The sequence below is a fragment of the Mytilus trossulus genome, unplaced genomic scaffold (genome assembly GCF_036588685.1).
Source record: "Mytilus trossulus isolate FHL-02 unplaced genomic scaffold, PNRI_Mtr1.1.1.hap1 h1tg000070l__unscaffolded, whole genome shotgun sequence".
Classification (NCBI taxonomy): Eukaryota; Metazoa; Mollusca; class Bivalvia; order Mytilida; family Mytilidae; genus Mytilus; species Mytilus trossulus.
In genome coordinates this window covers 428,789-456,743 of record NW_026963294.1, presented here as the reverse complement: position 1 = coordinate 456,743, position 27,955 = coordinate 428,789, and the positions used below count along the sequence as shown (strand labels likewise).

The window sequence follows — 27,955 nt, the reverse complement described above, 5'->3', positions numbered from 1 at the left end:
GTTATAGAAGATTATTTAGTAAAATTTAACACTCGACGACGACGATCACGGACGACGGACGCCAAGTAATGATAAAGACTATTTGGTCAATAGAGCCATATGATCTTAAAATAAATCAATATGTTTTACGAGAAAAAATAATAGCATTGCATTTTTTATAGCACTCGGCATATGTTATAAATAATGTACATGTGCATGATTTAATTACAAAAAGCGAAACTGACTAAAAGCAACGGACAAAAAGCTAAATTATCGGAAAAAAAGCAAACGAACAAAAAGCAAAAGTGTCAGACAAAAAGCTAAAGTTTCGGATCGACAAAACGCAAAAACGGAATACAACAACGGACAAAAAGCAAAAGTGTCGGATAAAAAAGCAAAATTATCGGAAAAAAGCAAAACAGACAAAAAGCAAAAGTGTTTGACAAAAAGCAAAATTATCAGCAAAAAGGAAAACGGACAAAAACAAAAGTCGCTGACAAAAAGCAAAACTCTCGGACAATAAGCAAATTTCGGACAAAAAGCACCGTATCGGACGCACGACACACGACGTTTTAAGAGTATTTGTCTCAAATATTGTACTGGAATTGCATGGTAAAACAAACTGTCATAAATTCTATATTTATTTTATCATGTATCGTCAACATTTGATATAATTAGTCCGGTTTTATTTTACACTTTAATGGCATAAGTGGTGTACAAGTAATAGAAGAGCAGCTCATCACTGCCTCGTTCTGAATAAATGTTTGCTTCCTGCTCTTCTATTCATTAGGAGGAAATACATTAAAAGGCGACGAAATTATCTTTAACAAGCAATATGTAAAAGTTATAGCAATATAAGGTCAGTAAGCTTGTTTTGTTCTATATATATATATGTTTTGTTTTATATTTTGCCCACTTATTTGACGACATAGATGAGTTTTCGAAGAGCCTCATATTAATGTAATCTCGCCACTTTGGTTTATTTTCATACATTTAACGATATTTGTAAGAGGAATTGAAAGATACAAATAACATTATCATAGGAAAGGTGAAAAAAAAGGTTGATAAAAAAGTGTAGAATTATATCAGTCTCAGTCTTGACCTTTTGGAGATACAACTTTATGCTGAAATTTTCTTTAGAAAAAACCAACATACACGTTTTACTGGTCTTTCATTCTAAAAACGTTAATACTAAATTTACTTTGCAATAACCTTTGGCAGACAGTGTCGAAATACTAGTTCGCTAATTATGTAATATTTGATAATCAGTAAACATGGTTTGTTACATGTAGACGAATCCATGTAATTGATTTTTTCAGTGTTCACTGACTTCCCCTATTGACAATTGACCTGTAATCTACGTATATTTGTGAAACAAATGTTATCAACTGACTGATCAATAAAAAGGAGGCTTATAATATACCTGTTTTAAAAGTAACATGTTCAAATAAAACAAGTCAAGATGGTTGTGTATCAACATAATGAAATAGGATTCATATCAAACACCAACGACAATTAAAAAGGGGGGCAATAAGGGGTCCGTTAACATGTTAACAACAACTCGATTGTGGCAAAAACAGTTAACAAAAATGCAAAGATGCTGAAAACAGTTGACAATTTGGGTTGAAAACAGTTAACAGCTTTAATTTGTCTCAGATAACAGTTAACAACACATTGAAAGGGCCATAACAGGTGAACATATAAAGGTATTGCCCCCTCTCATTAAATAATATTCATAAACCTAGACCAATAAACCTACAATACAAATTCCAAACCTAGAGCCAGAATTATTTACCCTTGCATGAAGGAATACACGTCTTTATGGTGTTAATGTTCTAAGTTTACTTCCAAAGGGTATATTATTATTTAGGTTTCAAGGTTTACCATATTACATTGTTTGATACCTAAAACGAGACAACATGTAATGAAATCAACATATTGACTTTGATGTCTGTCTCAATGACGTCAGACAACAACAAAGATTCCACCAATTGATTAGGTTTTCTCTCCTAATGACACAACCAAACCTATACAAATCCTGTGATTGTTTATACAGTCTGTCTCAATGACGTCAGCCAGTATATAAAATAGCCCCTCCGGTGTATTATGCTGTATGTATTACTGTATGTATTACTGACACGAGGCAACATAAACCACAGTTCTCTGATTGATTATACAGTCTGTCTGAATGACGTCAGCCAACATATTAAATAGTCCGCAGGTTTAGTATGCTGTGTGTATTAATGACACAAGACCACATATAAAAAAATCCTCTACGTTGTTATGCTGTTTGTCTGAAAGACACCAGACAATATGTTATACAAATCCCCCGATTGCTTATCAAGACTTATCAATTACACCAGACAATATGTTATACAAATCCCCCGATTGCTTTACATGTCTGTCACAATGACAACATACAATATGCAATATAATCCACCGATTGATTATGCTGTATGTCTCAATGACACCAAACAACGTATGATACAATCCCCCGATTGATTAGTCTGTCCGTTTCAATGACACCAGGTAGCATATAATGTATTTCACCATTTGATTATGCGTGTGTCTCAATGACACCAGACAACATATAATAAAAAAAAACAATTTATCATTATGTCCGTCTCAATGACACCAGGTAGCATACAATGTATTTCACCAGTTGATTATACTGTCTGTCTCAAAATGCCTGTACCAAGTCAGGAATATGACAGTTCTTGTCCATTCGTTTTTGATGCGTTTTGTTTTTTGATTTTGCCATGTGATTATGGACTTTTCAAATTGATTTTCCTCTGAGTTCAGTATTTTTGTGATTTTACTTTTTTTCTCAATGACACCAGGCAATGTGTTATAGATACATCGATTGATTATCATATTTGTCTTCATGACGTCAGACACCATATAATAGAGCAATGTTTTTGAAAACAGCAGAGAAAGGGCATCACTACTGTTGTACATTTTAATAAAACACCGTTATACAGAACCAAGAAAAAGCTAAAAACATACCTGTATTAATGCTGTTTAAAATTAAGAATTAAAATTCATGCAAACAAATGGAGTTAAAATTCATTGAACGCACAAAATTACTGGATTCCACACCCTTGTTTTATGCGCTTTCGAAACAAAGTGTGTTTATACAATTAACATCTTGTATTAACTGTTTTTTTTATTTTCTTATAATAGTTATCAAAAGTACCAGGATTATAATTTTATACGCCAGACGCGCGTTTCGTCTACATAAGACTCATCAGTGACGCTCAGATCAAAATAGTTAAAAAAAGCCAAATAAATACAAAGTTGAAGAGCATTGAGGACCCAAAATTCCAAAAAGTTGTGTCAACTCTTAATATTCTAAATACAACCGCTTAATATCAGAATTATTAAGCCATTAATTTACTAAATATTACCCCTAAAAATATAAAAAAAATCCCCATCATACTCTAAATATTTACTACACTCATAATAACATGCATTAAAAAGTACATGATATAAGGTTAAAATCAGAAAATGTAGAGAATTGAACATGTCTACTTAAAACCTACGGATGATATCAAGTGTAAATTTCTATATTTACAACCTATGTCTTCCTGTTATGATGAGTCAACATTCAACTTATAATGTTATCACGTAGTACATGTATTGATAATATTTAAAATCTTGTTTCAAGGTCGAACTAAATATAAAATGACAGAATATATAACGGTCAGAAATAACTTATGGTCAATTTTACACTGGCCGAGAGTCATCCTCTATATGTCCTTAGTTATTTTTCTAATCAAGATAATTTAAAAGTTATCGTTCATATCATGCATATTGTACGAGTGGTCGTGTTGTTTATTGTCCAAGTTTTACAAAATCAAGTGGTCATTCCGTAGATTTATATTATGTTACTGGAGCAGTATTGCTTGTATATTTTCCCGAGTGTTATCTGATTTATTTCCCTAGTGGTTATTTTGTATATTGATCGAGTGTAATTCATTATATTATTCAACTGGTCGTTTTGTTAGATTTACCATTGCTTATCTAATCATTACATAAGTGGTCCTTGCGTAGATAATTGGCCGTCTGTCATTTTTTTTTTAGATTTGCATTTTGGCAGTTGTCTTATATATTACCTTGTACGCAGTCGTTTTACACATGACAACATGTTACCGTCATTTTTGGTAATTGACCGGTGGTTATTTATAATATATCTCAGTAGTTGTATTGTCGATTGGCCGTTTGTGAACGTTTATAAAGCATGATTGCTCATTTTGTTGATTTGTCAAATGAGAACTTAAACGCGTGGACATTTAGTTTGATGATTGAGCGTTATCTTATTTGTTACCCGTAAATCTGATTTTGTTGTTGAAGCAGATTGATCGAGTGCTACCTTATATATAACCGAGTCTTACTTAATTGATTGGCAAAGTTTTGTTTTTATTTATAAACCATTATTTTTTAGTTTGAACTAGGATAAACGCAGCCAGGTTAGAATGTTTACTGTTATTGAGGGCTTATTGCCCAGTTCAGAAAGAACCAATCAAGTTTGAAAGCGGTCTTTTTATATCCACAAGCATACGTTCCATACACTGTGTTGGTCTATGTTTTCAATAACTGTGACGTATTAACAAAAGTATTTTGACACAAGAAGTGATCAGATAAACGGCAGGAATATAAAATCGTCTTTGAATATTATACATTCCCCAGTCAACAGATAACGACTGTTTTAAAATATGAAACAAAACTTATGTTGAATAATGTCGAAATAAAAAAAAAAACAATGCTTTGTTTAAAAATGTATAAAATATCATTAAAACGCTTTTAATAAACGAACAAACACTTACAGGTTAATTCGTAGTGAACATGATCATAGAACAATAATTAAACTATATAATAATTGTGCTTTAAACTTACTATCAGTTTTTGTGAGTACTCCTATTTACAACTAAAGTTGTTTTGTGACTATTGCTTTTGTGTAAGTTGGTTTATCAGTGCTTCGAACCAATTGATCAAGTTAACTTATTAGTGCAGTGCATTTTTTTCCCATGTTAATGAAGAATTGAGCGGTAACAGTCATAGTTCAATCCGCCATTTACTTTATGTGCCTGTACCAATACATAGGCCTGTTATCAGTGGTTCATGTCTGTCATATTTGCTTTTTATAATCTACTTTTCTATATAAATGTGGCTGTTAGTTTTTTAGTCTGAATTGTGTCACACTTTCAACTTTACAGGATAGGTATTTCTCATTGTTGAAGGCCGTCAGTTGTCATTCAATTTTGTGTGTCTTCTTTCTTTTAAAAACTGTTTACCTGTCTCAAAGTCTCGTTTAATTCATTATATACTTATTGCAAATTCACAATAATATTTGTTTAGGGGCCAGCTGAAGGACGCCTCCGGGTGCGGGAATTTCCCGCTACATTGAAGACCTGTTGGTGACCTTCTGCTGTTGTGTTTTTTTATTTTGGTCGGGTTGTTGTCTCTTTGACACATTCCCCATTTCCATTCTCAATTTTATCTGTTTTGGAGACCGTTTCAATGTGTTGCATGTTCTTCACAAGGTACTTTGTTGATGATGTTTGTAGAAACGAACAGCGCGTAAGCTGCACGAAATGTTAACACTGGTAGAAAAACAATTGTTCATTTACCATTTACACGTGCATGTTCACTTGTTTACAATAAAATGCGTTATACCAATTCTCATGGTATAGGTAAATGCGCCGAGTCCGACCTTACACAAATGAATTAGAACGTAAAAAAAGTACTGCCTACAAATCATAAAAAAAATGGATGTAACCTTGGAACCTTATCAACGTTTCTTAATGAACTATAGGCTCCAGTGTTGACTTACACAGGATATTATACGTATAGTATTGACCATGAAATTGAAGTTTAAAATCTGATCAATGTCATTTCAATTACCCGTTACTCCTCCTATATACATTACAACACTCACTGGGCATGCGTATCATAATACTTTCATCGAATAAATCAATACTTCTCTCCCCTTTTCAATTGTTTTTGCATACAGCAAAAAAATTCTGCTTGACTGTTGATGGATAGTTGTTTACATAGCAATCCTACAGCATCTATTCTGTTTGTATTGGTTATCTTAAGACACATTCATATGTTGTTGTAATGTGAGATTTTTTCAAATTCAAACAGTTAATCAAATTTCTGGTTACTTGTTTCAAAATCTGTTAGCATCATGTCTATATAATATCGAGAACAGCCATATTTTGAATTTGAAACTTTCGCTGTCGGCACTAGAACAGTTAATCTGGATAACAGCAATACGTTATTTTTGTAAATTGTTTCATAATTTTTAATTAATTGTTTTCAATACCTAGGTTATTTTATGTTTTTCAATTATAAATACCTACAATGTTCAAGATGCATGCACACAAAGAAACAACATTGCCTTTGAAAGATTACTCGTAAGCTTTGGTTATGTTTCTGTCGATACCAGTAAAACCTGATTGTACTACAAATTACGCTACCTATACACCATTTTCTACAGTAGAAAATTCCTGTAAAAAAAGTGAGGATTATGACAGTTGTTTTCAATTTGTATGTTGTGCTTGAGATTTTGATTTTGCCATTTTATAAAGTATTTTTCTTTTTGAATATCTGTTGGAGTTTGATGCTTTTATTAATTTGATTTTTTCAAACTTTAATAGAAAAAAAAAAACCTCAGAAATGATCAATGAGTATATCTGAATAATTCATAAGATAATTACTTGTACACCTAGTGACAGGGCGGGGGTATAGCTTGATATTCTTTGTGAGCCAAGGCTCAGTGTTGAAGACCGTACCTTGACCTAAAATGGTGGGCTTTTATAGATTGTGGATGGAGAGTTACTTCATTTGCACTCATACCACATCTTCTTTTGATTTTGACATAAGACATAAAAATAGCATTTTATACACTTTCCGAATGTCAAGTAACTAAAACCCTTCTTACAAAAAAAGTAATCAACCATTATTAGCAAGATCCAAAACATGATTTATTTATAAAAAGTATATGCAATCCTTGCCTTTTTCAATGTTTCTAAACATGATGTGTGTAGCATTGAGTGATTACTGTTATACCTTTAGATAAAAATTTAAAAAAAACGTTTACAAACTATTAGCCTCTCCCACCTATAATATAGTTACTAAATATTACGTCCAAAATTTAAACAATTGATACTGTGGAGAATATAATGTATACACTTGTAACCTACGGAAACCGTCTTATATTTATACTCTTCATCTTCCTGTTATGATGCGTAATTATTTAACTTATAACTTTGTCACGTAGTACTTTATATATTGTATATACATGTTTTCAAGGTCGAACAAAATTTACAACAATAACAACAATGTTATAGTCTGATTTATCAAGAATATTATCCGATTTTTGGGGTAATGGTCGTCGTTATTTGCTTAATCACTTATTGTATTCGTCTGTGATTCAAATTCGTAGTGGTTTTTTTTCATAAAGACATTTCAGATTGTTGGTGGCTGATGCTGTCTGTTGAGCGCTTTAATGTGCAATTGAGTTCACTAAACTAATTCGCTATTATTTCATAATTATGATAATTACAATCACTAACTTCATTTAAAGAACCCCCCCCCCTCCCCATGATCGTAATTGTGATGCTGTTTGAAAATGTGAAACATTGAACTTATGTGTGTGAAAAAAACCACTTGACTTATATTTATAGGTTAAATTTGGAATATTGTTTACTATTGAAATTGCATCTACATTTTTATTAGAAAGGTCATAATGATGGCTATCTACACAGATGAACGGGACACATAATAGACGATTCACTATACATAAAGCATAATATTTCTCTTTTTTTCTTAAACTGGACTATTCATGGGAAAGCGTTTACAGTTAAACCACAAAGGGGTTGATGTACTCATTTTCTGAACTTGGACGTTATTATATGACACGGACAAATACTTAGACTATCACAATGGACTGATAACGTTATCATATGACAGGGCCAAATACATAGACTATCACAATTGACTGATAACGTTATCATATGACAGGGACAAATACTTAGACTATCACAATTGACTGATAACGTTATCATATGACAGGGCCAAATACATAGACTATCACAATTGACTGATAACGTTATCATATGACACGGACAAATACTTAGACTATCACAATTGACTGATAACGTTATCATATGACAGGGCCAAATACATAGACTATCACAATTGACTGATAACGTTATCATATGACAGGGCCAAATACATAGACTATCACAATTGACTGATACCGTTATCATATGACATGGACAGATACATAGACTATCACAATTGACTGATAACGTCATCATATGACACGGACAAATACATAGACTATCACAATTGACTGATAACGTTATTATATGACACGGACATATACATAGACTATCACAATTGACTGATTAAACAAATGTATGAAAACATAGTTTTGCTATCTTCGAAACTTTAATTAAGACAAAAGTGGCACCGACATTCATAATTTTGTATAAATCATGTTTTAAAAAAAAAAGAAAATGCGCAACATAATTTTCATTTAGTATGATTCAAATGATTTCATTACAACTTGTTTTAATTATCAATCTTGAAACAATAAACAATTTCGTATTTAAAAATGAAGATTTGTAGATTCTACAACATTTTAGAAGTAGATTGAAATGACAGTAAGCTTCAAAAGTAACTTTGAGGGATTTCGTCATGTTATATTTGATTGACATAAGCGTTAGGAATTTTTATCAGCAAGTCGTAATCTATTTGTCTAATTTTTAACATAATAATAAATATTTCCTTCTTAACAGGATGTTTTTCTCGTCATTAATGAATTATCACAAATTGTTATATCTATCCCCAATGAAAATAAGGTTAAGTGTTTTTCTTGGAAGTTTTATTATATACACAACTTATGATACTAAAATAGGACAAGTTGCTATTATCTGATAACGTGTTATGGACTAATATCTTTATAACATGCGTTTCAATTACAAAATTATGCTCCTTTGAGTATGATTCCAATATTTTTCATTACCGCAATAACATACTTATGTTACTTTAATGATTTTTTTGAAACAATAACCAATTGAGACATGACAATGAACAATTGTAAATTCTGTCACCTTTTAGAAATATGCTGAAATGGTAGTTAGCTTTGTAATAAACTTGCACGGATGCTGTCATGCTTTTTCTTTTGAGTATGATTCCATTATTTTTCATTACCGCAATAACATACTTTTATTGAATTTTTTGAAACAATAACTAATTGAGACATAACAATGAACAATTGCAAATTCTGATAAACTTGCACGGATGCTCTCGTGTGATTTGATGAAAGTAATCGGTATGAACCTGTGATGAGTAAATTGTAATATATTTGTCTAAATGTTAACAAAAAATAATACATTTCATCAGTACAGACTTCTTCATCACAGGATATTTTTTTTATCATCAACATTATTTTTTGATAAATTGCTTTATCAATCCCCGATGAAAAATAGGTTGAGTGTATTTCTTGGAAGTTTTAATATGAGGCAGGCATAACCTGTGAATGAGGACGAAGTCTGTATGTATTACTTATTTTTAATTCAAAATGTTGATAAAAGAAACCTAAATACCGTACGTAACGTTCCCGATTTTGGTTCTGTTGTTAGGGAATTAGCTGTGATGTTCTTTAAGTTATGACGTCATATTCGATGTAAACAAAAGAAAATTTGTCATCATGTAACGTTTTTCTTTCATATCAAACAATTATTTAATTGAATTTGTATTGAGATCCAATCTTATATTTTACTAGACTGATAAATATAAAAAAAAATATTCAACTTTGTACTTGTTTGGCTTTATAAATATTTTGATATGAGCGTCACTGATGAGTCTTATGTAGACGAAACACGCGTCTGACGTACTAAATTATAATCCTGGTACTAGTTAATGACTAACATATGTGTAACATGCGTTTCAATTACTAAGTTATGATCCTTGCTATGAAGACACATAGTCACGGATCGCTTTTTATTTGTCCTTATTATAAAATCGAAATAAAAAAAAACACTTTCCATGACAGATATTTAATGGATTGGAGATACATAGACTTAAAGAATGTATCATAAAGTAATAAATATATATGACTGTGAATAGTTGTAGAATGATAGTAAGAAAATTCTTATCTAGTGTGTCCATCTTGTATCTGACCGACATTTTAAATAAGACACAACTAAAATAGCCATCTCGGTGTTTTCTTACTGATTTGATGCTCTTCTTGCTTAAGACTATTTATTCTTGTACCCGAAGCTTGAAATTCCTACACCGTATCTACTTTAAAATGCAAAACAACGAGATATTTTGAAGTTTTCTTCAATTATGTTTTATTAAGATAATTGTCATTAGCATGTTATATTGTGATGCTAAACTTCAGAAACGTATATGTATATGCATCATTTGTTCATATTGAAATCAACATTTCCTTGCATCACGTGGCAAATTGCATTGTTGTAAATTATGATGAAGAACATTTTAATCACGAAGATGACATAGTTGGAATAAAAGTCGTTATAATTTTATTTATTTTTTCCTCTTTTTTCTTAGTTTTGATCGTGTCAGATGATGTTTAGTTACTTACTTAATTGTTCTGTTACATATATCAATTTTGCATTATTACCAAGAAAACATTGTTTAATATGTCCATCAAACAGCTATAAATTCTTACCCGTCCTCCAATTATGTACCTTATTTTAGAATTGACATCGCCGTTGTGTTATACATGTTATAAGTTCTAAAAAATGCCAAATTCCAACAAGTTACAACTTCAATTTATCATTTAAATTGGTATTAGAAAAACCGTAAAATAATGAATAAAAAATACCGAATTCAACGGAAAATTCAGTTCGGAAGTGCCATATCAAATGGAAAAAAATCAAAGGCTCAAACACATCAAACGAATGAAAAACATGTGTCGTATTCCTGACTTGGTAACATGTTATTCATATGAATGGATATGCCGGAAGTTAGTTTTTGAAATTTTACCATAAGATGAAATGTTGACATAAGAAGGAGGTTAATTTCTAATGAACAGGTCAGGGGATAATGACGTTATCTCTGAGTGAAATATTTAAAGAATTGTCCAAAGGGTCATTCTAGCTATATACTTATAAAATCATTAATTTTGTAAATTACTTATATTGAATTTTTCGCATAAAGGGACACATATGGCAACATCTGTCTTTCAAGAAAAATGCTAATTGGAACACTTGATATCATTATTTCCTTGATTTAGGATTTCTGCTCCCAAGGAAGCTATTAAACCAATAGTTCAAGTGGTGAAGTTGAAGTCATTTCTATCTGTCGCCCCTCTTTTGATATGAGTTTTTTAAAAACCTTCAAGATAGCAATTTTTTTGAAAACGTTATCTTTTAGAATGGATTAAGACTATATGTACAAAAAAAATGTATAAGCTGTTTCCCTAAATTACTTATTTCTATATTATGAAATTTTGACATGACAAATCACATTCTGGCATAGGGGTTGTTAAAATACAAACGTTAAATACAACAATTCTGGTGTCTTTTCTGACATAATTCAATGATTATACAATTTGTTTACCAAAAAAATATCCTATTTGAATATATCAGACATTGTTATAACTTTGCATAACCGCCTTTTACTTTAAATTGCAACATACGTTTTGTACTTTCCAACGTTGATGTAAAACTAATAATGCACGATTTATATTCGTTTGTTTGAGTGTGTTATCAAACAGTTACATTCACCTGAGGATTACTCAGGTTTTGGTGTTTTGTTCGATTTACTTCCCTTGCATATTTAACCGACCCCATGCTGTAATAACATTATATTTTCACACATCACACTTTATTCCATCAATATTCACTCCGGTAACGTTTTTGACAAGTCAGTTGCTTGTAGTGCATTATGTAAAGAGTTGCTCCACGGTTTTCGTGTAAGCAATGTATTTTGAAAGGGTAAGCAGATCCTGATCCACAAGTGCACCAGTCATGTAGTATTAGTACAAACCCTGTGATACATCTAATTCGGTGTGTCACTTTCGAAGAACAGAAAACTTGAATGCAGCTACGACCATTGGAACAATACCGTCGTTATCTGTGAAATAGATATTACGTACTGGTCAACCAAATCATGATGGCGTCCATAACGGATTCGAAGGGTCGACTTGAATTTCTCCATCTGGAACTTTTGTCCAATAGCTTTCTTGTAAGCATCAACCCTATATCATGTAAATCATTATAGAAAACGCAAATCTTATAAAATCTTAATATCTGGGAGATTGATATATCCCAGCCTATTTGCGTGATTATACTTTACATAAGATGCATCATTTCACATATATTTACCTTCATTTTTTTGTCTAACATATCAATGTCTTCAATCCTATATTGACTTAGCTTTGGGTTTAAACTACAAGAGCAACACGATTCAGAAGCACCTGGTATAATCCCTAGAGTTAAGGTAACACGATACCGAATGGCATATCTCCCGATTTCCACGGTTTTTTGCATACGCGTTCTTTGCACCGAGTTACATCGAAATATGTAATAAAAATCGGGGGTCACTATTTTTGTTTTCTTGGTATTTTCATTGGAAAACGTCGATTTGGTCGACAAATTTACTTAGGTGTATAGGGGAAATGCCTGTTTTTCGGCTAACCTTTTTAGGTTTTCCAATGGATGGCTATGTTATTATATACGGAGAACAACAAAAAACTAACATAATATTCAGAATTACAAACTGAATTCATACATGTATAGAAAATCATATGTCACCATCCTTGTTTTTGAGTTAAATGGCTTCAACATTGATTGATGCCCTTAGAATTTGACAGAAAACGTGTGACGTTATTGAATACAGAATGTAACGTTATTCTCCTCAGAGATAAGAGAAATGAAAAACACAAAATGTGTCGGAATCTGAAGGGTGTTTATTTTATTTTCGTTTCCCCTGTCAGGTTTCCGTAAATTTCCTAGTGATATGAGATTCTACTGATATAATTTATTTCGTCCTGCATATAGAAATTTCACTAATATGAATTTAACATTAATCTCGTCTAATTTTTACACTTAACGAGCATAATACCTTCATATTTTTGTAAAATTCGAGTGACAATAACATGTATTGTTTTACGTGTGATTCATTTGAATAACTGAGTTTTTAACTCCATCCTTTATGACAATGATGGTGTCATTGCAGAAAAAAATAATACTTTAAAAATTTGATTCAGTTAACAGTGATATAATTGCTCTGTTTTTGATGATCGTTTAACGTTCAGTGGCAAATAGTTCATGCATAATAAATAAAATAACAAAACTCAAAGAAAAATTCAAAACTTATATTCTTGACTTGCTACGTACATTTGTACATTAGTATAGTGTACTTTGCGAAGTGTAAATGTGTGAGTTGCTTGCTCAGCAAGTCGGACAAACATTGCACACTGTATGCAAAATTTCACTATTAGTTCAACAGTCGGTCATTTGTGGAAAATTATTTTATTTAACAAATCTTGAGATCATATATGCATTCTTTATAAGTAAAACAAACTGCAAACTTTAAGCTTCAAATTCAACATGTAGGAGATGTTACCCGGAGTCTGTACTCGGGCCTTTATAATTTATTAAAATGCCTAATCAAGCAACCTGTCATGAACAAACAAAAAATAAAAAAATCCAGACGATATGCGCACCTTTAAAAAACAGGTACACAAATCAAACCTAAAGCAAAAAGACTATCAAGTGTGGGATTGACGGTCAAATTGACACGGGTGAAACAATATGATGTTGCGTGCTATATTAGTTTCAAGTAGCGATTATGAATTGTAGGATTAATTGCTGGTAACTTTACGTCCAGTGGCAAATATTTTATGCATGTCCAAGACGCAGTTAACTATTAATAATACATCCCGCACAGCCAAATGGACGCCTCACTTTGGAAGCATTTAACTGCCGGTCGGAAGAAGACCAAGTGACCCTATGTTTTATCCCTATTCACCCTAGGCCTTGGGGTGTAAATTGTAGGATATAAACAAAATATAAAATTATGTGCAACATTACATTGTCAGAATTATAAAAGGTTTTTGCACTTGCTACGAAACAAGTTGAAAGCTCGGCGAGTCCCCCTTTCCATCGTATTTCTAAAGCTCATGCTGATACATTTTATACTAGTATTACAATATACATACATGTATATGATTTTTTTATAAAGTATATCTATCCACAGAAAGAAATGCATATAGTTCTTTTTCACATGTATATAGATATACCTGGAAGTTGCATGCTTGTTATAAAAACTCATTTTCATACTGTGAAACTTCTCGGGCTTTTCCAAACGATAAGGCAGCAATCATCGGGGGGCCTATGGATTTTTTTGGAAAAAAAGTTTGTTTTCATTTTTTGGAGAAAAAAATAATTTGTTTTTGACCCTGAGAAAAAAAAAAGTACATGTAATGATAAAATTGAAAGAAAAAATTGTCGCCAAAAAAATAGATTGTCTTTCGCCGTAGGCGAAAAAAAAGTTTGTCTAGAAAAAAATTACATGCCCCCCCCCCCCCAAAAAAAAAATCAAATGGTTCCTGCCTAAGTATGTGAGCAATATCCCCCTCAGTGCCTAAAAAGGCAACTATGTTAACTCTCTTTCAGCCGCGTTGTCTCCGAACTTGTACATGTACATTATTTCGAACCTCAAATCACACAAAAAAAAACACTACCACCAAATACCCATGCAAGCGTAATTAACACGAAAATAAAATCTAAAGGATTTCAAGATCTAGCTATTTCAGTCTCTTTTTTTTTCCGTTTGAATAATAATTAGTCAGTCGTTTGATTGTAAATTTGGAGAGAAAAAATTTGTAACGAAACCAGTCTGACTTTAGCCAGTCCCGACTATTAATTTGCGTTTATAGGCGCAATTAAGTGGCAACTTGGGGATGGCTTTAATCAGACTGTAACGGGACCTGCTTTTTTTATTTTATTTTTGCCGAATCAAGTTCCCATGAATTTCTCAGCCTACGTTAACTTTTTCAGGCTTCATTCCGATGTTGCTGTCTATCCCGTGTAGACTTGGTATATATGATTACAAATCTAGCACTTTATTTTCAAAATATTTCCGAAACTATATCGGATTTACTCTGTACAGAACACTGAATTTCAGAGACTTTTTGAACTAGAACACAGAGAAAGATATTCGGCAAAATAACCAAGTAAACCATTTTTTTAACATTTCATACAAAAAAAAACTATTTTTGTATGAGTTGCAAAGTCTGCTTGTATTGTGCATTATCGCCTAATTCTATCCGTATTCTCATCCAGATAAATTTCCTTTTTGACGACCATTTTTAACACGAATTAATAGATGTACCAACAATTTCCCGTGTTTTTTACACAACATCATAAGTTTCTATAAATTAAATTTCCACTTTCAAAACAAAATTTCATGGGAATACGGCTTTCATCATGAAAAAGTATTTTTTGCAAACATATACCAAGAATAAAAACTTGTGATAAACTCAGTCTATTATATATAGATAAATCGTTCAGATGCTTTGGATTAGATGTGTGAACGTTATTCGATAACGTCAAGAACGATAACTCGTGGCGTAACGTCATTCGGTATCGTGTTACCTAAAGAAGGGTTCGTGTTGTATCCCTAGTGTTAAGTAGGGTTCGTGTTGTATCCCTAGTGTTAAGTAGGGTTCGTGTTGTATCCCTAGTGTTAAGTAGGGTTCGTGTTGTATCCCTAGTGTTAAGTAGGGTTCGTGTTGTATCCCTAGTGTTAAGTAGGGTTCGTGTTGTATCCCCAGTGTTAAGTACAGATGGGTGCGGTCCTAACCTTGACAAAAGTTAACTTATAGTTAACTTGTTGACTGCTTTCTAAGTTAACTTGAGAATTTAAACAGTCAAGCAAGTTAACTTCGTCGTTGGTGGACTACGGTCTGCTTTTTAGACTGCTGTGGACAAGTCTGCGTTTGACCAGTCCTTAGGACAGGTCTGCCTTAGACCAGACCTGTGGACAGGTCTGCCCCTGACCAGACATGAGGACAGGTCTGCTTTTGACCAGACCTGTGGACAAGTCTGCTATTGACCAGACCTGAGGACAGGTCTGCTTATGACAGTATTTCGTTATAAGAATTTTCATATCAGACTTGAACTTTAATTAAAATACGTAAACAACATTTGCATTGTTTTACCACATACAGTTGGGTGCAGACCAAGCATTACATAAAGTAAACGCAAGTTAACGCCGCGTGCACATATTTCGTTAGTTAACTTAAAATTTCCCGCTTACTAGTGAACGCCCGTTTACTATAATCATTGATAATTACGTTAATGCGGTCGAAATTGAAATTTCTAATGTCTACCCGAGTAAACGGGCGTTTACTTTGTTTCCGTTTAACCAGTAGTAAACGGGCGTTTACTTTGTTTCCGTTTAACCAGTAGTAAACGGGCGTTTACTTCAGAATTCGTTAAATTTATTTTTACGTGCACTTAAAAGTAAACGGGCATTTACTACATATTTTAAAAGTGTATTTTACGTGCACTTGAAAGTAAACCCGCGTTTAGTTTTCGCGTTAACTGATTGGCTAAATTTAGAAATAAACTTCAAATTCATTTGTTCATTTATTTTATTAAAACGACCTTTAGTCTTTGTATTTTACGTATATGTGTTTTAAACCAGAACAATTTAAAAACTCTTTTAATTCGAATATTAATTTTATCCAATCACACACAATCAGTTCCATTAAGTCCATTATTTTTACTTATTAGCCGATTTTCTATATTTTCTTGTCAAAAGTTACATGTACAAATATCGATACGGAAAGAAAGGTTATCCGAGACATCGGAAACATATTTTTATATGATGGGATATAAACATCCTGGTTTATGTTGTTTCTTTCCCAATTTTTAATTGTCTCTTCGAATTCCTAACTATAACTCGGTGCATTTATACATAATTTTTAATCGAAATTCCCCTCCGTTGTCTTCGATTAAGATGATTTAAGCTTTAGTTTTTACAAATTATCAAACGTAAATTGTACAGGGGTAGATATAAAGTGTAACATAAGTATGTACGTCGTTTGTACTATTCCGTCAATTTAAATGTTCAAATATTGCGATCCTTTGAATGGATTTATAACTAATTTACTATTCAGCTATATAGAGTTCTAATACGAGTCAGTCGTATGAAAACTACTGAAATTTGTTTCAATTCAATATTTTGAATCAAAAAAGGACATGGTGGAACTTTAAATTGACATGATTGACGCCAACAATTTTTTTTAGTCATACTAATCAAAAATTGCTACCATTCATTTTTATATAATAAAATCAATCATCAAATTAAAACATAACTCATTTACTATGCAGCTATATAGATTTACATAAAAAAAAGTGCTAACATGGTCAGTTATGGTTGTAGGGGACAACTGAATTTATTATATGAATCAGTCTGAGGAATGAAAACTACTGAATTTTGTTTACAATTCAATATTTTGAATAAAAAAAGGACATGTTGGCACTCTAAATTGATGCGAACCATTTTTTTTATTCATACTGTTCCAATATTGCTACTGTTTAATTTATACAATCAATCTTTACATGAAAATATAACTCTTTTACTATGCCACTATATAGATTTACATAATAAAGTGCTTATATGGTCTGTTGTGGAAAACTAATTTTATAATACGAGTCAGTCTGGGGTATGAAAACTACTTAAATTGGTTAACGATTCAATAATTTGTATAACAAAGTACATGCTGGCACTCTAAATTGATGCGAACAAATGTTTTTTAGTCATAATATTCAAATATTGCTAGCTTTTATATAGTACAATCAACCCTTACATGAAAATATAACTAATTCACTATGTGACAATATGCATTTACATAATAAAATGCTAATATGGTCAGTTTTGATAGTTGCGAAATAAATAATTTTATAATATGAGTCAGTCTAAATTGATGCAAACCAATTTTTTGTAGTCATAATATTCAAATATTGCTACCTTTTATATAATTCAATCAATCCTTACATGAAAATATAACTCATTTACCATATGGCTTTATAGACTTATATAATAAAGTGCTTATATGGTAAATTTTGGTCGTTGCGGACAAATAATTTTATTATTTGAGTCTGTCTGAGGTATGAAAACTACTGAATTTTTTTTACAGTTCAATATTTTGAATAAAAAAAATGACATGCTGGAACTCTAAATGGATGAGAACATAACTTTTTAGTCATAATATTCAAATATTGCTATCTTTTGTATTATACAATCAATTCTTAGATAAAAATATAACTTAATTACTATGTGACTATATACATTTACATAATAAAATGTTATTATGGTCAGTTTTGATTGTCGCGAAACAAATAATTTTATAATGCGAGTCAGTCTGAGGTATGAAAACTACTTAAATTGGTTAACTATTCAATAATTTGTATACAAAAGTACATGCTGGCACTCTTAATTGATGCGAACAATTTTTTTTTAGTTATAATATTCAAATGCTGCTACCTTTTATATACTAGTAATACATTCAATCCTTACATGAAATTATAACTCATTTACTATGTGACTGTATGGATTTACATAATAAAATGCGAATATGGTCAGTTTTGGTTGTTGCAAAACAAATAATTTTGTATTACGAGTCAGTCTGAGGTATGAAAACTTCTTAAATTGGTTTACGATTCAATGATTTGTATAAGAAAGTACATGCTGGCACTCTAAATAGATGCAAACCAATTTGTTTTAGTCATAATATTCACATATTGCTACCTTTTATATAATACAATGAATTGTTACATGAAAATATAACTATTTATCATATGGCTATATAGACTTTTATAATAAAGTGCGTATATGGTAAATTTTGGTTGTTGTGGATAAATAATTGTTTTATATGAGTTTGTCTGAGGTATGAAAACTACTTAATTTGGTTAACGATTCAATAATTTTTATAAAAAGGAACATGCTGGCACTCTAAATAGATGAGATCTAATTTGTTTTAGTCATAGTATTCAAATATTGCTACCTTTTATATCATACAACCTTACATGAAAATATAACTCATTTACCATATGGCTATATAGACTTATATAACGAGGTAATCACCACTGTTGTACATTTTAATAAAACACCGTTATACAGAACCAAGAAAAAGCAAAAAACATACCTGTATTAATGCTGTTTAAAGTTAAGAATTAAAATTCATGCAAACAAATGGAGTTAAAATTCATTGAACGCACAAAATTACTGGATTCCACACCCTTGTTTTATGCGCTTTCGAAACAAAGTGTGTTTCTACATTTAACATCTTGTATTAACTGTTTTTTTATTTTCTTATAAACTCTTAATATTCTAAAATCTACCGCTTAATATAAAAATTATTAACCCATTAATTTACTAAATATTACCCCTTAATATATAAAAAATTACCCCATAATGCCCTAAATATATACTACACTCATAATAGCATGCATTAAAAAGTACATGATATAAGGTTAAAATCAGAAAATGTAGAGAATTGAACAATCATGTCTACTTAAAACCTACGGATGATGTCAAGTGTAAATTTCTATATTTACAACCTATGTCTTCCTGTTATGATGAGTCAACATTCAACTTATAATGTTATCACGTAGTACATGTATTGTTTATATTAAAACCTTGTTTCAAGGTCGAACTAAATGTAAAATGACAGAATATATAACGGTCAGAAATAACTTATGGTCAATTTTACACTGGCCGAGAGTCATCCTCTATATTTCCTAGTTATTTTTCTTTTAAAGATAATTTAAAAGTTATCGTTTATATAATGCATATTGTACGAGTGGTCGTGTTGTTTATTGGCCAAGTTTTACAAAATCAAATGGTCATTCCGTAGATTTATCAATCGTTATCTTATGTTACTGGAGTAGTATTGCTTATTTATTTTCCCGAGTGTTGTCCGATTTATTTCGTTAGTGGTTATTTTGTATATTGATCGAGTGTAATTCATTATATTATTCAACTGGTCGTTTTGTAAGAAACCATTGCTTATCTAATCATTACATAAGTGGTCTTTGCGTAGACAACTGGCTGTCTGTCTTTTTTTTTAGATTTGCATTTTGGCAGTTGTCTTATAAAATTACCTTGTACGTAGTCGTTTTACACATGACAACATGTTGCCGTCATTTTGGTAATTGGCCGGTGGTTATTAATATATCTCAGTGGTTGTATTGTAAATTGGCCGTTTTTGAACGTTTATAAAGCATGATTGCTCATTTAGTTGATAAGTCAAATAAGAACTTAAACGCGCGAGGAAATTTAGTTTGAATGATTGAGCGTTATCTAATTTGTTACCCAATTAGCATTGATACATATTGACCGAGTGCGACCTTACATATAACCGAGTCTTACTTAGTTGATTGGCAGAGTTTTGGTCTTATTTATAAACCATTATCTTTTAGTTTGAACTAGGGTACTTCAGTGTTGACTTACATTTCATGCCGATCAAGTCGAATGTGTATTGATAATGATATTTTTAGGACAAAATGAAGGGGAATTTGCAATCATATTCAATTCTCTTTGTCGTTTAACATTCAGAAAATTATTCAGATGGTTTTTTTTCGATAAATGCAACAGAGTTATAATTGCAACACTTTAAACCCTCACTTTGCAATTTTGTATTTGAATAAAACAGGATTTTCCTTAATATCCCAGGAATTAAAATCGTATTTCGACTTCAATAATAATAGTTATCAAGTTAAGGTACCAGTATTTAAATTTAATACGCCGGACGCGCGTTTCGTCTAAACAAGACTCATCAGTGACGCTGAGATCAAAACAGTTATAAAGCCAATAAAGGAAAATGTTGAAGAGCATTGAGGACCCAAAATTCCCAAAAGAGGTGCCAAAATAAGGCTAAGGTAATCTATTCCTGGGATAAGAAAATCCTTAGTTTTCAGAAAAATTCACAGATTTGTAACAGGAAATTTATAAAAATGCCCATATAATCAATATAAAATTGCAAGAATAACATTAATAAATGCATGCAGTAATTTCTAAATTTACAGTATTGCAATCTAGAATAACGCGATGTTACACAGAACATTATACATGTACGTATAGTATTGACCATGAAATTGAAGTTTAAAATCTGATGAACGTCATTTTAATTACCTGTTACTCCTCCTATATACATTGCATAACTCACAAATGTGTTTGACTGTTGGTTGATATTTGTTTACATAGCAATCCCACAGCATCTATTATGTTTGTTTTGGTTATCTTAAGACGCATTCATATGATGTTATACATGTTTTGTAATGTGAGCTTTTTTTTAAATTCAAACAGGTAAACAAATTTCTGGCTACTTATTTCAAAATCGGTTAGCATCATGTCTGTATAATTAGTTATCAAAGGTACCAAGATTATAATGTAATACGCCAGACGCGCGTTTCGGCTACATAAGACTCATCAGTGACGCTCACATCAAAACAGTTAAAAAGCCATACTAATACAAAGTTGAAGAGCATGGAGAACAGTCATAATTTGAATTTGTAACTTTCGCTGTCGGCAGTAGCACAGTTAATCTGGATAACAGAAATACGTTATTTTTGCATATTGTTTCATAGTTTTTAATTAATTGTTTTCAATACCTAGATTCTTTTATGTTTTCTCAATTATAAATACCTACAATTTTCAAGATGCATGCACACAAAACAACAACTTTGCCGTAGGAAGATTACTCGTATGCTTTGGTATTGTTTCTGTTGATACCAGTATAATCTGATTGTCTACAAATTACGCTACCTATACACCATTTTCTACAGTAGGAAATTCCTGTAAAAAAGTGAGGATGATAACAGTTGTTTTCAATTTGTATGTTGTGCTTAAGATTTTTATTTTGCCATTTTATAAAGTACTTTTCGTTTTGAATTTCTTTTGGAGTTCGATGATTTTGTTTATTTGATTTTTTCAAACTTTAATAGAAAACAAACAAACTCAGAAATGAATAATGAGTATATCTAAATAAGTTATACCTGTACACCTAGTTAGGGGGACATAGCTTGATGTTCGTTGAGAGTGAAGGCTCCGTGTTGAAGACCGTACCTTGACCTAAAATGGTTTGCTTTTATAGATTGTGACTTGGATGGAGAGTTGTTTCATTTGCACTCATACCACATCTTCTTATATCTTTAGAGCGTTTGATTGTGACAAAAGACATTGACATAGCCTTTTAAACACTTTCAGATTATCAATTAAACTAAAACCCTTTTACAACAAAAAGTCATCTACCATCATTAACAAGATCCAAAACATGATTTATTTATCAAAAGTGTAGGCAACCCTTGCCTTTTTCAATGTTTCTAAACATGATGTGTGTATGCATTGAGTGATTACAGTAAAAACGTGTACAAATTCTTAGCCTCTCCCACCTATAATATAGTTACTAAATATTACGTCCAAAATTTAAACAATGGATACGGTTGAGAATATAATGTATACACTTGTAACCTACGGAAACCGTCTTATATTTATACTTTTCATCTTCCTGTTATGATGAGTAATTATTAAACTTATAACTTTGTCACGTAGTACTTTATATATTGTATATACAAGTTTTCAAGGTCGAACAAAATGTACAACAATAACAACAATGTTATAGTCAAAATTTATCAAGTATATAATCCGAGTATTGGGAGAATGGTCGTCGTTATTTGCCTAATCATTTACTGTATTCGTCTGTGATCCATAATCGTAGTGGTTTTTTTTCCTGATAAGACATTTCAGATTGCTGGTGGCTGATGCTGTCTGTTGAGCGCTTTAATGTGCAATTTAGTTCACTAAACTAATTCGCTATTATTTCATAATTATGATAATTACAATCACTAACTTCACTTAAAGAACCACCTCTTCCCCATGATCGTAATTGTGATGCTGTTTGAAAATGTGAAACCTTGAACTGATGTGTGTGAAAAAAAACCACTTGACTTATATTTATAGGTTAAAATTGGAATATTGTTTACTATTAAAATGTCATCTACATTTTAATTAGAAAGGTCATAATCATGGCTATCTTCACAGATGAACGGGAAATATAATAGCCGATTTACTATACATAACACATTATGTTTCTCATTTGTTTTAAACTTGACTATTCATGGTAACGCGTTTACGGTTAAACCACAAGGGAGTTGATGTCCTCATTTTCTGAACTTGAACGTTATTATATGACACAGACAGATACAAAGACTATCACAATTGACTGATTAGATAAATTTATGAAAACTTCTTTCTGCTATCTTCGAAACTTTAATTAAGACAAAAGTGGCACCGACCTCTAGACATTCATAATTTTGTATATATCATGTTTTTTTTTTTAAAAATGAAAAAGCGCAACATAATTTTCATTTAGTATGATTCAAATGATTTTTTATTACAACTTATTTTAATTATCAATCTTGAAACAATAAACAATTTGATATATTAAAATAAAGATTTGTAGATTCTACAACATTTTAGAAGAAGTTTGGAATGACATTAAGCTTCCAAAGTAACTTTCAGGGATTTCGTCATGTTATATTTGATTGAGATAGCGTTATGGACTTTTATCAGCAAATTGTAATCTAGTTGTCTAAATTTTAATAAAATAATAAATATTTCCCTCTTACCAGGATGTTTTTCTCGTCAATAATCAATTCTCACAACTTGTTATATCCATCCCGGAAGAGAAATAGGTTAATAGTTTTTCTTGGAAGTTTTATTATAGACACAATTTATGATACTAACTTAGGACAAGTTGCTTATATCTGATAACGTGTTATGGACTAAGATATTTCTAACATGCGTTTCAATTACAAAATTAAGTTCCCTTGAGTATGATTCCATTATTTTTCATTACCGCAATAACATACTTTTAATGATTTTTTGGAAACAATAACCAATTGAGACATAACAATGAACAGCATATTTCTAAAAAGTGACAGAAATTGTTAGAAATATGCTGAGATGGTAGTAAGCTTTGTAATAAACTTGCACGGATGCTGCCATGCTATTTGATGAAAGTAATCGTTATAAACCTGTGATGAGTAAATTGTAATAAAGTTGTCTAAATGTTAACAAAAATGAATACATTTCATCAGTACAGACGTTTCAACTTCCTCATAACAGGATGTTTTTTTCTCATCAATATTAATTTTTGATAAATTGCTTTATTGCCCCGATGAAAAATAGGTTAAGTGTATTTCTTGAAAGTGTTATTATGACTACGACTTATGAATGTTCATGAACTTATAAGGACAAGTTGCGAGTATCTGATATCGTGTTACCTAAGTCGTATTTTGCACAATTTTTTTGGAATTTTGGATCCGCAATGCTCTTCAACTTTGTACTTGTTTGGCTATATAAATATTTTGATATGAGCGTCACTGATGAGTCTTCTGTAGACGAAACGTGCGTCTGGCGTACTAAATTATAATCCTGGTACCTTTGATAACTAGTTACATGTAATGACTAACATATGTGTAACAATTCGTTTCAATTACTAAGTTATGATCCTTGCTATGAAGACACGGATTGCTTATAGTTTGTCCTTATTATGAAATCGAAAAAAAACATTTTCCATGACAGATAATAAATGGATTGGAGATACAAGTACTTAAATAATTTATCTTAAAGTAATACATACATATCTCACTGTGAATTGTTGTAGAATGGTTTTTATAGTAAGAAAATTCTTATCTCAGTGTGTCCATCTTGTATCTGACAGACATTTTAATTACAACAAAACTAGATAGCCATTTCGGTGTTTTCTTACTGAGTTGATGCCCGTCTTGCTTAAGACTATTCATCTTGTACCCGAAGCTTGAAATTCCTACACCGTATCTACTTTAAAATGCAAAACAACGAGATATTTTGAATTTTTCTACAATTATGTTATATTAAGATAATTGTCTTTGTATGTTATATTGTGATGCTCATCTTCAGAAACATAAATGTATCTACATCATTTGTTCATCTTGTTCCATATATTGGAATCACCATTTCCTTGCATAACGTGGCAAATTGCGTTTTTGTAAATTATGATGAAGGACATTGTGACAGTGATCACGAAGATGACATACTTGGAATAAATGTTGTTATCATTTTATTTATTTTTTTCCTCTTTTTTCTTAGTTTTGATCGTGTCAGATGGTGTTTACTTACTTACTTAATTGTTCTGTTACATATATCAGTTTTTTATTATTACCAAGAAAACATTGTTTAATATGGCCATCAAACAATTGTAAATTCTTACCCATCCTCCAATTATGTACCTTTTTTTAGAATTGACATCGCCGTTGTGTTATATATTTTATAAGTACTAAACAATGCCAAAGTCCAACAAGTAACAACTTCCATGTATCACTTAAATACATTGTAAATTGGGATTGACAAAAATAGTACAACTATAATAAAAAAAAATAATACCGAATTCAACGGAAAATTCAGATCGGAACTGCCATATCAAATGGAAAAAAATCAAAGGCTCAAACACATCAAACGAATGAAAAGCAATTGTCATATTCCTGACTTGGTAACATGTTAATGATTTGAATGGATATGCCGGAAGTTAGTTTTTTGAAATTTTACCATAAGATGAAATGTTGGCATAAGAAGGAGGTTAAAGTCCAATAAACAGGTCAGGGCATAAAGACGTTATCTCTGAGTGAAATATGTAAAGAATTGTCCAAAGGGTCATTCTAGCTATATAATTATAAAATCATTAATTTTGTAAATTACTTATATTGAATTTTTCGCATAAAGGGACAAATATGGCAACATCTGGTCCGAGTACACAGTTATCGTCCTTTGATTTTCGTTGTCTACGAATATAGTCCTTAGTGTGGACAGTGTGTTACTTGTCAATTTTTGTTATACCCCTTCCAAATTTATTTCTTCATGTTTTATGCCTCATAAAGCAAGTTGGGGGATGAAATGACACTGTAAAAAATTTTTGGTCATAAATATTTAAGTAAAGTAGTGATTAGGTCCAGCTGAAAAAGGTCAAAAATTAGCACTTCGGAAGCTGTCAAAAGATTTCAAAGTTGTCCATATTTTGAGTTAGAGCTGATGAAGTTTTCTATAATTTTGATATAATTTGTCCCAAAAGTAGTACAACACACTGTCAAAATATTATTGAGAAAGCGCAGGTGGGATTTTTTTTATTTTCATTTTTCATTTATTTTCTAAAAGAAATGCACTACGAAATAACTGTGTACTCGGACCTAAGAGGTGAAATCAGGAAATATAGCATTTGTACTTTGGTAACTTCCCTGAATGATTTGATGGTGTCAATTTGTCAAATAGCATAAAACTAAAGGATTTTAACTTTTATTTGATAGAATTTCTGCAAAAATGACAATTTTTGGCATTATATGGTCAAAATAAGCATTTCATAGCTTTTTCAATTTTGATGCATAAGTGGCATTCTGACTTTCTATCTGACATGTTTTCATGTGTCATATTTTGTGTTTCTGTGCTTTAATCCAGTTGAATTACTCATTTGTTAACTCTGAATCTACAGAAAAGAAGATTATTTCAGACAATATGAGCAAAAAGTGTTGTATAAATGACCCTCGTCTAACGCCCTGTTTGGATCAAGTTAAATGTGAAGAGCATGGCACATAAAAGTTGGAGGTCCATAATAAAGACCTCACTAAATTTGTATAAAAAGCACTTAACAATGTCTTTTGTACCTATTACATTTCAATTAATATCTTTCTTTACTTCTGTAGGATACCATGTGGTTCACATATAAGCCTGTTGAGAATAAAACTGCATGCAAGTTTTTCACTAAAAACTGTCTGCTAAAAAGGTTGAATGTAAGAGCGTTTTTGTGCTCAGATTTATTGTATCATGTCACCTGAGTATAGAAATGATATAAAAGAGACACATTTTTATTTCCTATAGCTTCAATATGCATTTTTAAATGTAAATATGTGCTACGGCCTAAATTGACCCTAAATTATTTTTAGTCTTACTTGACCTAAGACCCTTTTAAACTAATATGATATGTTATTTGTAAGCTTTCTTTCCATTTAAAGTACATTAAATACATATTTAAGGATTATTTATAATCAAAACGCTTCACATATTAAATCAGCTGGAAAATATTACATCTTCATGTAAGGCCCCCCTTCATTGGAAAACCTCCATTTTTAGGCACAGGCTCATATAAATTTGACTTTTGAAAAATTATGCTAAGTCTGATATATAAAATGAGTACTCTATTGCTTTAAATACATGATATATTATATATTAAGGCATTTTAAAAGTATTTTTTTGCAATTTTTTAATTTTAAAAGCCCCAAATGTTGATAGTTGAAATTTCTCAATTTTAACGTCCAAATTTAACACACAAAGTTGAATATAGAATTAATCATAGTGTCTATAATATATATCCTATTGCTATCAAACTTTGTTAGCAGTCTTATAATATATTAAGCTTTTGTCCAAATTTAACACGCAAAGTTGAATATAGAATTAATCATAGTGTCTATAATATATATCCTATTGCTATCAAACTTTGTTAGCAGTCTTATAATATATTAAGCTTTTGTCCAAATTTAACACGCAAAGTTGAATATAGAATTAATCATAGTGTCTATAATATATATCCTATTGCTATCAAACTTTGTTAGCAGTCTTATAATATATTAAGTTTTTGTCATACCAAGTTTTATAAAGATTGGGCAACCTTTTCTGTCCTATTAGGTCCGAGTATACAGTTATCGTCCTTTGATTTTCGTTGTCTACGAATATAGTCCTTAGTGTGGACAGTGTGTTACTTGTCAATTTTTGTTATACCCCTTCCAAATTTATTTCTTCATGTTGTATGCCTCATATAGCAAGTTGGGGGATGAAATGACACTGCAAAAAATTTTTGGTCATAAATATTTAAGTAAAGTAGTGATTA

General features: G+C 31.2%; 1 protein-coding gene across 1 annotated transcript in view; it reads left to right on the top strand.

Moving 5' to 3' along the window:
- Positions 1-723: 723 nt before the first annotated feature.
- Positions 724-27,955, top strand: part of LOC134699495 (uncharacterized) — a 427,645-nt gene continuing 400,413 nt past the window's right edge. The window contains exon 1 of the mRNA XM_063561099.1: positions 724-838. The gene's annotated coding sequence lies outside the window, so the exon portion shown is untranslated. The remainder of the gene's footprint in view (positions 839-27,955) is intronic.